The following is a 10,891-nucleotide window of genomic DNA, read 5'->3' on the forward strand; positions in this document are numbered from 1 at the left end:
CTGAGGGCGTGAGGTAGGTAAGGAGGAAGAATAATGCAGATGCCTACAGAGGAGTTGAGAGATGCCTGCCCGGGGTTTAGCATCAAACACAGCCATCCTTTGACAGGTTTGGAGGAAGATAATATCCTCAAGACAGCCAGGTTTCAGTTAGCGTGTGTGGAGACTGACATAAACCAAAAATATAGTCATGAGAAGAGTAATCCTGATGGGAAGTGGATAATTCATTCTCATTGCCGTCTTTTGGCCATTTGCTTTGTGAGGCAGGGAGTGTTGGGTGAGATCAAGGGGTAAGATTGTCAGGAATTCTGTGAACTGCTTTTTCAACTAACTAAAAACAGATAGTGGTTCTTAGTGTTAGTGGTAGGGATCGGATCAGAATTTCCTGGGAGAGCTTTTTGGATACCTCAATTCATATTCACTACCTGATTAGGGACCTGGCGAGAGATACATTAAAACGCATACATTAATTATTAAAAGTATTCATACATTAATATGTATATATGTGTGTGGCAAATGCTATTTGATAGCTATTTGGGGATTTGACTGTTACGTATTCAACTTGTGAGGCTAGGAAATGCACATATTAGCAAAGTGTTATATTAAATAAACCGTGAGCCCTCCTCTTCTAAATATCTTCTCACTAAAATACTTTTGAAGACATAGGAAAAGATGAAAACTCACAACAAAGTTGAAAATAACATTGCAGACGTTATCTAGAGAAAACTAAAACTTACTGAAAGAAGACGAGTTATGAAAAAAATGAACACTCAGCCGGGTGTGATGGCTCACGCTTGTAATCCCGACACTTTGGCAGGTCGAGGTGGGAGGATCTCTCGAGGCCAGGAGTTTGAGACCAGCCTTGGCGGCATAGCAAGACCCCATCTCCATAAAAAATAAAAATAAAAAATTAGCCAGTTGTGGTGGTATGTGCCTGTAGTCCTAGCTGCCTGGGAGCCTGAGGTGAGAGGATTACTTGAGCCCAGGAGTTTGAGGCTACAGTGAGCTACAGTTGCACCATTGTAATCCAGCCTGGATGACAGAGCAAGACTCTGTCTCAAAGAAAAAAAAAACACAAATTTTTAAAGAAAAAATTAAGAACACTCAAGCTTTGGCACGTGAAATCTGAAAAACAAAAATAGGAGATACTACATAATTCATTCATCTTTTGCCTCTGAATTCAGAGACAGGATCTGTATCAACCAAAAAATTGGTATCCTCCTCCCGCCTGCATTCTTATAATAACTGTAAGAAGTAATACTTAATATAAAACAAGTGGGTGGGAAGTATGTTTGTGTACTTGGTTTAAGTTGGGAAGGTAATCATAATCAGGAGACACAGAAGCTATTAATGTATTCATTGCCTTCAGATTAGACATGGGCAGATCCAAAAATTAAAATTTTTTTTGTTTAGTAAACAATGCACAGTTCTGTGGATTTTCATTTTTGGACCAATGAGCATTACTTACAAGTAATTACTTACTAGTAATGTTATTACTTACTAATAAATAAATTACTAAAGACCACTAAAATGTGTTTCCACAAATGAAAATCAATGTTTTATTAGAGTTTGCTTAGGACTGTACTTATAAGATGCCTGGTTCCTGTACAAGGTTTATAATTTTGCAAGAATGCACAAGTGTTTATACAGGTGTTGTCACACAGCAGGTCAGACAACTGACAGAAACTATCCTACGGTCAGTACTCAAGCATTTTCTTATGAATGTATCATCCTGTTGGGAGGTATTCATGGTTTTTCTGCTATTTTTGCATTTCAGATATGTATTATTTTAGCTTGATAACCATTGAGATTGCTATAGATTATTTGATTTGTGTATAATGATGTATATATGCATATTTCACTATATTTTTCTAGTTTTCTATAACTGAGTTTTAAATATTTTTGGTAGAATAATATGCTTTCATTGCTAAAAGTAAATACCCCTCTATATTGCTTATAACATTTTGATGATGTAGCCAGTGAATATGTGCTAATTTAAATAACTTGTATATAGAATTAAGCCAACTGCCATATTATAACTGGGTTCTTTTTAACTTAATAGGATATTGTTTTATAATATTAAATCATATGTTTAAGCTCATTCTCTTTAAAAATAAACAAGCAATTTCTATATGTTCCTCTCAAGTCTTTATTACTTAGGAATTTGCTTTAGAGCAGGGATTGTATTTTGGATTTTCTTTAAACTTCTTATCCCACTTCACATATCCCCAGGTACTCTTCCCAAGACAGGATACATGGCAGAAACACATTTAATTTAATTGAACAACTGGAAAAGCTTATTAGCCTTTCTTATAGTGGAGTCATTTCACAGTGACCCTTGGGAAATCTGTAAAACATTATACCAGTTAGGAGGACTTTTTCCCATTTTTAATGAAAGTTTTTATGGATCTTTTCCCCCTGTAGTCGATTTCTTTCAAATTGTGCTTCTTTGGGGGTTAGGTCTTATGACTTGCATAGTAACAATAGAAAATGCCTATTACATGCACTTCCTATGGAACCAGAAAAATTCTAATAGAATGGAAGATGACTGTTTCTCTAGCCTGTCTCCTATTAGTTATCAAAAGCTGGTAAGTAATTATGTTCAGAGTTAAGAATAATAGAGGTAAATGGAGAAATGGATGAATAAGATGTTTAAACAAGAAAGGTCAAAATTTAAAGCTGTATTTAATAACTAGGACCTGAATACTGTGTTCACAAGCAAAAAGTGGTCTTTCAAAAGGTTTTTACCAAAAATGTAATGAACCTAAATTGTCTTCATAGCATTTATGGCACTCTTTTGGGTCATAATCTGTGAGGAGTGAGGACAAAATTGGGGTGGAGAATGAGTAGTAACCAGAAGAATAACTTTGAAAGGAAAAGAAGGTAAATGTACATCATTATAGGGCCTGTTCTTTGTTCACATCCAGGCTTTGCAAATGCTGCTCCCCTGCTTGGAAAACCCTGTCTTTCATTCCCTTCCTGGCTTTCTTAGCACTTCCTCCTCCTTATCCTTCAGAATTCAGCCTAGGGATCATTACCTCCTGGCAGCCTCTCCTGATGGCTCTCTCATCTGGGTTAAATACTCTTGTGTGTATCCATAACACATTCTCATCTCTACTATAGCCCCCATCAGACTGTGTTACAATTGACATTCTCTCTCAAATGTGGGAACCAGGTTCTCTTAGTCATAGTGCCCCCTATACCTGACATACAGTAGGCATTTAGTAAATGTTTGTTGAACCAGTTTTTCCCCCTTAGAGACAGGGTCTTGCTAGGCTAGAGTACAGTGGTATGATCATAGCTCACTGCAGCCTCAAATTCCTGGGCTCAAGGGATCCTCCTGCTTCAGTCTCCTGAGCAGCTAGGACTATAGGCATGTACTACCATGCCTGGCTAATTATTTTTTTGTAGAGACAAGATATTGCTATGTTGCCCAGGCTAATATTGAACATCTGGGCTCAAGCGATCCTTCCATCTCAGCCTCCCAAAGCCCTGAGATTACAGGTGTGAGCCACTGTGTCCAGCAGAACCAATGTTATGCCAAGCTAGAGAGAAAATGCATTGAAGACCTGTGAATAAAAGACAGTTTCAGTTGGATAAGAGGAGAAACATACTATAATACGCTAGATAGAAATTGAAAGAAAATCTGGCATAGAATGAGAATGGTGCCAGAAGATGGATAATAAACCTTATGAAAATTCAGGCGTATACCACCTCTGAAGTTGAGTTTCAGTGGTCTGGAGCATGTTGCAAGATCCCCACTAATATAGAAGACAAGTTGCTGCTCCCTTTGCCACTTTCCACAATGTGAGGCACAATGCTTGGTGGCTTTTTTTTTGGAAGCTATGTATACAACATTTCAGTGTGCTACTCTACTCCATAACCAAGTAACTTGTAAGGCTGCCAATCTGAGGTGTGGTTAGAGCAAAAGAAGGCTCTACATCAACTCAGACTTCAGTGCAAACTGTTTTGCCACTTGGGCTTTATTGACGCAGCACATCCAACTCAGCAGGGTCTGTGGCAAATACAAATGCCATAACAAGCCTCAACCGGAGAGTCGGACTTCTCTAGGGTTTTAGAGCAGAGCCATGACCTCTTCTGCAAAAAAAAAAAAAAAAAACACAAAAAACAAAACTTACCTTTGTGAGAGTAGCTCTTAGATTGTTATTGAGCTGTCTAGTATAGGATGTCGAATGTCCTTGGGATCTATGCTGACCAGTGTGAACCAAGCAGTAGGAGTGAATATGCACAGTAGCGATCTATTGATAAGTGGCTGCTTAACGTTAGTATATAAGGGATCAGGCTCAGCAGATCCTAAAGTCAGTTGCATGAGCAGGCAGCTCCGACTCGACACCGCTTCCTTTCCCTGCATTCACATTTATGGCCTTATGGGGATGTTTTCCTATAATCAGTTAAGGGAGAAACTAAAACCTGAATTTAAGACAAAGTGCTGGCATCAACTGGTCTGCTATAGTATTAGTCTCATAATAAATCCTCTTTGTGGGCAAAACTTCAAGCAGTACAGTGATTGACACTTTATGAGATGTAGATCTCAAAAGATGTAGATCTATGTAGCTTCATAGGCAATGGCAAATGACTAGATGACAAAGGTCTTGGCAGGAACAGGATTAGAAAATTGGGGACAAGGAGGTTTGGAGAAGAGGGATTTGAATGAACTTCACGAAATGGACACAGCACATGAGATAGTTGTGTTCCATATCAATGCACCCCAAAGGGCATCTGCAGCAAAATTTGTCCATCTCAATCAGGTGGAGAAGGTGACCCATCCTGTGAATATCAGCCTCTTTCTGTAGCCACCCCAGCATTTGCTCAATGGTTCATGTACAAAGTTACCATACTTGTAAGGATAGAAGCTATGTGTGGGCTAAATATTATAGATGTCCCTTCACCAAAGTTGATCTGGCTACTGCCACTGTTATTTCTAAGCGTTGTCAGCTGAGACCTACTTTGATTCCTCAATATGGCATCATTCCTTGGGGAAAACTGGTAGCCACCTGATATGTTGATTACATTGTACCCCTTTGATATGGAGCATTTGTCCTCAATGGAATAGACACACAATCTGGATATGGATTTGCCTGCCCAGATTGCAGTGTTTCTGCTACCACCACCATCTGTGGGCTTACAGAATGCCTTCATCATTGCCATATGACCTCCACAACATTGCTTCTGATCGAGGAACTCATAGCAAAAGAAGTGTGTTAATGGGAATTCACTGCTGTTACTACAACCTGTCACCCTGATATGGTTTGAATTTGTGTCCCTGCCCAAATCTCATGTAATCCCCAAGGTTGGAGGAGGGGCCTGCTGTGAGGTGATTGGATTGGATCATAGGAGCAGATTTCCCCCTTGCTGTACTTGTGATAGTGAGTTCTCATGAGATCAGGTTGATTAAAAGTGTGTAGCACCTACCCCTGATTTCTCTTCCTCCTCCTCTGGTCATGTAAAACGTACCTGCTTCCGCTTAACCTTTGGCCATGATTGTACGTTTCCTGGGGCCTCCCCAGCCATGCTTCCTGTACAGCCTGTGGAATTGTGAGTCAGTTAAGCCTTTTCTTTATAAATTGCCCAGTCTCAAGTAATTCTTTATAGCAATGCAGGAACAGACTACTACAGACCCCCCAAAGCAGCTGACCTGGCAAAAAGGTGGAATGTTCTTCTGAAGACTCAGTTATGGTGATGGTTGGAGTATCATCCTACAGGATACAGTATATGCTTTGAATAAGCAACCAACATTTTTCTACTGTAGCCAGACACACAGGTCTGAGAATCAAGAATTGAAAGTGAAATCATTCCCTTAATATAGTCCCCGAATTTTAGGGTCTTAGTTTACAAAGGAGAGATGCTTAGTTCTCAAAGGGACACAGCATCGTTCCAACTGTATTGGAAGTTATGAGTATTACGTAGCCATTTGGGGCTTCTTCTGTCAACAACCAGAAGGAGAATCGTCTGGATTATGAAGAGGAATTGATTTGCTGTGACGTAACTGGGCAAGGAGGACTGTGTCTAGAGGATTTTTCCAGAGTGCCTCTTAATACTTCTATGTTCAGTACTAAAAGTTAATGAAATATAATAGCCTAGTAAAAGAATGGATTACTGATGATTCAAACTCTTCAAAAGTAAGATTTGCATCTCCCACCAGGTAAAGAATGCCAACCAACCAACATTCCATACTGTGCTGAAGGGAAATTAGAAGACAATCTGAGAGGCATAATGGGAATAAATTTGATAGTGAAAAAGAATTCAGTTCTAGCACTAGATCTGTCACAGTATGTTAGACTGACTGTAATAGAAAGAATATGGGTTTGCAAGCCAAACAACAAAATTTGAATTATAGTTCCTCTGTTAGCTGTGTGACCTGGGGCAAGTCTCTAAACTTCTCTGAGCCTTCATATCCCTACTAGAGAATAATAGTTCCTTGGTAAGAGTTTTGTGAGAATTATATGGAACGAGTATGTAAAGTTTCTTGTGCAGCACCCAGCTTGTAGTAAATACTTGATAAATGGCAGTCAATGTCTTAACAAAATAACAGCACAACAATAAGAATAGTAATAATACTCCCACATCGAGCCTGCCCTTTGCCCTCCTATCACTTTCCACCTTCACTAAAATTATTCCACACTAGACATGGAAAACCAAAATATTATCATGTGGGCTGCTGCCTCCTCCACTGTTGACTGTGATCGATGTATTAACTACACTTTTTGCTTCAGACTCTCCAGTACAGATGGGTATACAGAAAGAAGCAAGTAGTCTTAGTTCATTGCATGTACATAGCATCAGACTTCAAAACTCGATGCTTACCAGTAAGCCACAATTGTGGGTTTTTTGTTTTTGTTTTTTGTTTGTTTGTTTTGCTACCAGGTTTATTCTAAAAAGACTATCTCAGGCTTTTGACCTACCTGTTTATTAAAATAGTGGTTATGACCTCTTAAACTTCTGAGCCTGTAAACATGGTGTTCCTCCTGCTAAGAACTCATCTTTACTTTTTTATCTGGTTTACTGCTCTTCCTCCTTCAGTTATTAGTGTATACTGAAGCCAGCCTGTCCCTTACCACTAGCCTAGGCGGGGTCTCCCTGCTGTATATTCCCATACGCCCTTACAGTTAGTTTTCCTATTCTAACCTTTATGTCACTTTACTTAATTACTTGTTCACTAGGTGAACAAGCTTCCCCACTAGGTTCTGTGTAAAGTAAGAACACAGAACTCATCTTTTAAAAAAAAATTTCTTAAGTCTCAATTTTTAAAATAATTTTTATTTTTATTTCAATAGTTTTGGGGGGTACAGCTGGTTTTGGTTACATGGATAAATCCTTTAGTGGTGATTTCTGTTATTTTGATGCACCCATCGCCATCACCCAAGCAGTATACACTGTACCTAATATGTAGTCTTTTTTTGTTGTTTTTTGTTTTTTGTTTTTTTGTTTTGTGAGTTGGAGTCTTGTTCTGTCACCCAGGCTGGAGTGCAGTAGCTCAATCTCGGCTCACTGCAACCTCTGCCTCCCAGATTGAAGTGGTTCTCATGCCTCAGGCACCCGAGTAACTGGGACTACAGGCACACACCACCACGCCCAGCTAATTTTTGTATTTTTAGTAGAGACGGGGTTTCACCATGTTGGGCAGGCTGGTCTTGAACTCCAGGCCTCAAGCAATCTACCCACCCTGGCCTCCCAAAGTGCTAGGACTACAGGCATGAGCCACCTCGCCTGGCCCCAATATGTAGTCTTTTATCCCTCATCCCCACCCAACCTTCCCCCCACCTGAATCGCCAAAGTACATTATATCATTCTTACATCTTTGCATCCTCATAGCTTAGCCCCCACTTATAAGCTAGAACATACTGTATTTGGTTTTCCATTCTGGAGTCACTTCACTTAGAATGATGGCCCCCAACTCCATCTAAGTTGCTACAAAGGACATTATTTTGTTCTTTTTATGGCTGAGTAGTATTCCATGGTATGTGTGTGTGTGTGTGTGTGTGCGCGCGTGTGTGGTATAAATATATATATACCACATTTTCTTTATTTACTCATTGGGTGATGGGCATTCAGGTTTGTTCCATATTTTTGCAGTTGCAAATTGTGCTGCTATAAACGTGTGTGCAGGTGTCTTTTTCATATGATGACTTCTTCCTTTGTGTAGATACCCAGTAGTGGGATTGCGGGATTGAATGGTAGATCTACTTTTAATTCTTTAAGGAATCTCCATACTGTTTTCCATAGTGGTTGGACTAGTTTACATTACCACCAGCAGTATAAAAGTGTTTTCTTTTCACCACATCCACACCAACATCTATTGTTTTTTCACTTCTTAATTATGGCTATTCTTGCAGGAGTAAGTTGATATCTCATTGTGGTTTTAATTTGCATTTCCCTGATAATTAGTGATGTTGAGCATTTTTTGACATTTGTGGGCTGTTTGTATATCTTCTTTTGAGAATTGTCTATTCACATCCTTTGTCCACTTTTTGATGGGATTATTTGTGTTTTTCTTGTTGATTTGTGTGAGCTCTTTGTAGATTCTAGATATTAGTCCTTTGTCAAATACACAGTTTGTGAATATAGAAACTCATCTTTTTTATTCATCACTCTACCATCAGCCTAGAACAGTGTCTGGCAAATCCCCATGTACTACTAACCACAAGTTTGTGTGTTTCTATTATTTTTAAAGGTGGTTGTAGTTTTTTTTGTTGTTGTTGTTGTTTTGTTTTTTTTTTTGAGACAGTGTCTCGCTCTGTCACCCAGGCTGGAGTGCAATGGAGTGATCTCGGCTCACTGCAACCTCCGCCTCCCTGGTTCAAGTGATTCTCCTGTCTCAGCCTCCCGAGTAGCTGGTATTACAGGTGCACACCACCATGCCTGGCTAATTTTTTGTATTTTAGTAGAGATGAGGTTTCACCGTGTTGCCCAGGCTGGTCTCAGACTCCTGAGTTCAGGCAATCCACCCACCTTGGTCTCCCAAAGTGCTGGGATTATAGGCGTGAGCCACTGCGCCCGGCCTAAAGGTGGTTGTAGTTTTAAAGCCCTGTTTTATTATTGATCTATTAAGTTTATTCAGCAGATATTTGAGAACCTACTACTTAGGTGCTGGTGATAGAGCAGTGAACAAAACAGACAAGGTCTCTTCTGTCATGGAGCTTACATTCCAGTTGGGGGAGACAGATTTTAAAATTATGTAATATGTCAGGTAATGATTAAATGCTAAGGGAGAAAAAAAAAAAGCAGATAAGGGCTAACTGGCAGGAAGTAGAAGTTAACACAACCAACCACATCTCAGCTCACTGCAACCGCCACCTGCTGGGTTCAAGCAATTCTCCTGCCTCAGCCTCCCGAGTAGCTGGGATTACAGGTGCCTGCCACCATGCCCAGATAATTTTTGTATTTTTTTAGTGGAGACAGGGTTTCACCATGTTGGCCAGGCTGGTCTTGAACTCCTGACCTCAAGTGATTCACCTGCGTCGGCCTCCCAAAGTGCTGGGATTACAGGCGTGAGCCAACGCACCCAGCCAACCCCATTTTTAAAGGTTTTTTTCTTCTTTTTTTTTTAAACGAGAAAATAGATACATGTTGGTCAGTGCTAACTGTCCATATTCACATAGACACACAGTGTACTTTCTGAGCCCAGTATACAGAGAAAGGAGGCAAGAAGCTAGAATTCTATGCACTGCTACGCAGGGGCCTAGCACCCTCCAGCTTCCAGCAGAGCGAAGGGAGCAGGTTTTTTTTTTTTCCCCACAGAGCTCGGTGGTGTTGATTCCATACAGTTTTTATTCAGGCAGGAAGGGATAACAATGAATTTCAAACAGAAAGGGGTAAAGACTCTTTTCTCATTGTATTCTGCTCAAGATATTTCCCCCAAATAAGTGTAGAAAAAGGAGACCTCAAGAATAAGGCGACTGAGCACAAGAGGCAAAAACAAAACAAAACAGACTACAACTTGCCCCCAGGGACTGGATAAAATTTAAAAGGGGGAAGGTTGGAATCCGTCAGTGTTCTGTTAGTCATCTCTTTCATCCTGCTGTCCTTCCTCCCCTTCATCATCATCTTCTTCACCTTCATCTTCATCCCCTTCTTCATCAATGTCTTCTAATCCTTCCTCCTCCTCCTCATTATCATCTTCTTTTCCTTCTTCATCATCCATATCGGGAACCAAGCAGTACTGTAATGGGTTTGGCCAAATATCACCTTTGATGTCCTCTCCTAAGTCATCGGCCCCTGCATCAGAATGGTCAGTAAACCAGGTCAAGAAGCTCTCTGGTGCCTCATGCTGCCTCTTCCTGCTGGCTTTATTCTGCATTTGACTTAAATGTTTAGTCACATCCTTTCCAGACTTCCATTTGATTTCAGTGGACTTTGAAGATGGATTAACTCTCATTCAGATTAAATTCTTTGAAGAGAACTTTATTTTCAAAGTAAGGATTTTCATCAGAATAAAAATCTACTCTGTAACCTGATTTAATATCTTCAAATTCTGTCACTTCAACTCTGGTCAAATAATGCAATGCCTCTTCGTTTTCGTTCCCCAGCAGTCCAGACACTTGTGGATGATTGCCAAACGTTGTTACCCCAAAACTTAGGATTTTGGAGATCAATTCTGACCTCTTCTAAAAAAATTGTTGGCAGAGTTTGTTATATTTGTGTTCTACTTTCAAAATCTCCTCACTGTCTTGTTCATTAAGTCTGTCTATTTCATTTTGTATTTATCAATGTGTTCAATTGCTTCTTGCTGTTCTTTTTTGCCCTTCTTCAGCAAGCCTACAGAGGCCGAAGTCTCCTCTGGTTGCAGAGCAGGAGGTGGTCTTGGTGTCTTCTTTTGAGACAGGAGGGGAGACTGGCATTTGGGGGCCATGCTGCTAGGGAAGCCCAAGAACCA

At 40.1% G+C, this 10,891-nt stretch overlaps 1 pseudogene; it reads right to left on the bottom strand.

The window, feature by feature from the left end:
* Positions 1-10,015: 10,015 nt before the first annotated feature.
* Positions 10,016-10,891, bottom strand: LOC112625409 (annotated as a pseudogene).

This window comes from Theropithecus gelada, chromosome 5, assembly GCF_003255815.1.
Source record: "Theropithecus gelada isolate Dixy chromosome 5, Tgel_1.0, whole genome shotgun sequence".
Taxonomy (NCBI): Eukaryota; Metazoa; Chordata; class Mammalia; order Primates; family Cercopithecidae; genus Theropithecus; species Theropithecus gelada.